The following is a 1,984-nucleotide window of genomic DNA, read 5'->3' as shown; positions in this document are numbered from 1 at the left end:
TTAAAAAAAAAAAAAAAAAATCAACAGCAGCAACATTAACAGCTCCCAGCAAGCCAGGCTGCCGGCAGTGCCGGTTCATGCAGAGTTTGACCAGTGGAGTTAAAAGCAGCACAGAAAGCATTAGTAGCAAATTTATACTGAATCATTGTCCAGTTCCACTGCAAAGCACATCCTAGGTGAAGGGCCAGCCCATGAATGCAAAATCTCAGAAATCATCATCAAGACCACTGCTAGTTTGACCAAGATCGGTTGTTTCTGGAGTTACGCGAGCACAAGAGGCAGTTCAGAGCTCCCCACCACTGCCTCATCTCTTCCAGTGCAGGCCCTGTTACAAAGCCCATCAGAACAGGCTGCACACACCCCATCAGTGAGATTTCCATGCCATTTTTCACAGTTTAGTGTATTGTCAAAGTTTTTGGCTTTCCTTCTGAAGAGAAAATTCAATTATTAGCCTTTGTGTATCTCCTCAGTTAAAACTTAGAAACGGAAGGATTCAACCTTTACAATGTCAGTGAGTGCTTCTGGAAAGGGATCAATTAGCCTGCTTCTTTAAAAACATCTCTTAATGCATCTGCCCTCCTCTATGTGCATCTCAGGTAGGCAAATGTGTAAGTCAAAATATGAAAAAACCCAAACTAATTTTAGTTTGAAATCAGCAGGCGGAAATAAAAGGCCGTGTAAAGCACCTCCTAAAAACAGGAGACCCAAATGTGTCAATTTTTAAAGTGTGAGAGCTGTACGGCACCAAGAATTTTGACTATGACCAATAAAGTTGGATTGTCAGCAGGGGGAAAAAAATAAAATACTGAGACAATAGACCTTAAAGCCTCCCGGTACCAAATAAAGGTGTTTGCACCGTATCTACCTTCTCCATATGAAGTCTAACAAGTTCTTACAAAAAATGACTTTCGGTGTACGGCTTATACCACATCAGCGGGACTCAGGTTGAACTGGAGTGTCCCAGAGCCCGTGAAGCAGCTCGCAGGCTGGGTAAGCTCGCGCAGGCTGAGCGAGGCTTCCCAGCAATGCAGGCAGTAAGCTGAAGCAAAGCAGGACAAAACTGCCTGATGTGATTCAATACCTATCTTCAGTTTTAATGGTGCCGTGTTAATTGGTAAATCCCACGTGTACAGAGCATGAGGAACAACAGCTCTGAAGAGGGCGACGTTCTCCTTGCAATCCTTCTCTCTTCTTACCCTCCCACATCTTGTTTCACTCACTTTATCACTTCATTCCACCAGCCCAAGGTCTGTAACGACAAGAACTGCTCCCAGCTACAGTTTACAGCTTGCTGCATCAGAGCAACATCACTGGCATGCAACCCAAGAGAACCACCAGAGGATGGGCCCATTGAATGCATCCGCCCAGCCCTCTCCCTTGCCCAGAATACAACTCACACACAAGACTGATTTCCAGTTCACGGGTTCCTTTGCAAAGAGCAGGAATTCACACAAACACAAAATGCGTTTATTTCTGTTCTGGTAAATTCGAAGTGGATGTGTTTTCATCCACAAGCAGCTGATTCCTCCAGGCCAGTCCTGGCTGAAAAGTGTCTCCCCTCTTGCCCCATGAAAGCAGTATGCTTGGTCATTCACAGGATGGTAAAGCTACAAGATTTAACCTAAAATTTTTCTGTAATAGGAGACATTTGCTGAATTTTGACTGAAAGCAACATCACTCCATCCTTTTCCCTGGGATGGAGCTGCCTGCCCGTGTGCCACAGCCGGTAAAGCTGTGTTCAGAAGACTGTATGCACAGCACTATTGCCACAACTTTCCAAATCGAGGTATTCGAGAAGGTGTTGTTTGTTTGAAGTGGGTTAGAGCTCAGGTAAACTCCAAAACTTTTAGATTTATTTTTTTTAATTTGCCAAACACATTTGTTATAGGATTAACTCAAATTCTGCTTTCTTGGCCAGGTCTCCAAAATAATCCCATGCCAGCTCCTGAATTTACACTCCTGTAAACAGATACAGTAAAGGAAC

Source organism: Egretta garzetta, unplaced genomic scaffold (assembly GCF_000687185.1).
Source record: "Egretta garzetta isolate BGI_Z169 unplaced genomic scaffold, ASM68718v1 scaffold368, whole genome shotgun sequence".
In the NCBI taxonomy this organism is placed as follows: domain Eukaryota; kingdom Metazoa; phylum Chordata; class Aves; order Pelecaniformes; family Ardeidae; genus Egretta; species Egretta garzetta.
Note: the sequence above shows the minus strand (reverse complement) of the source record.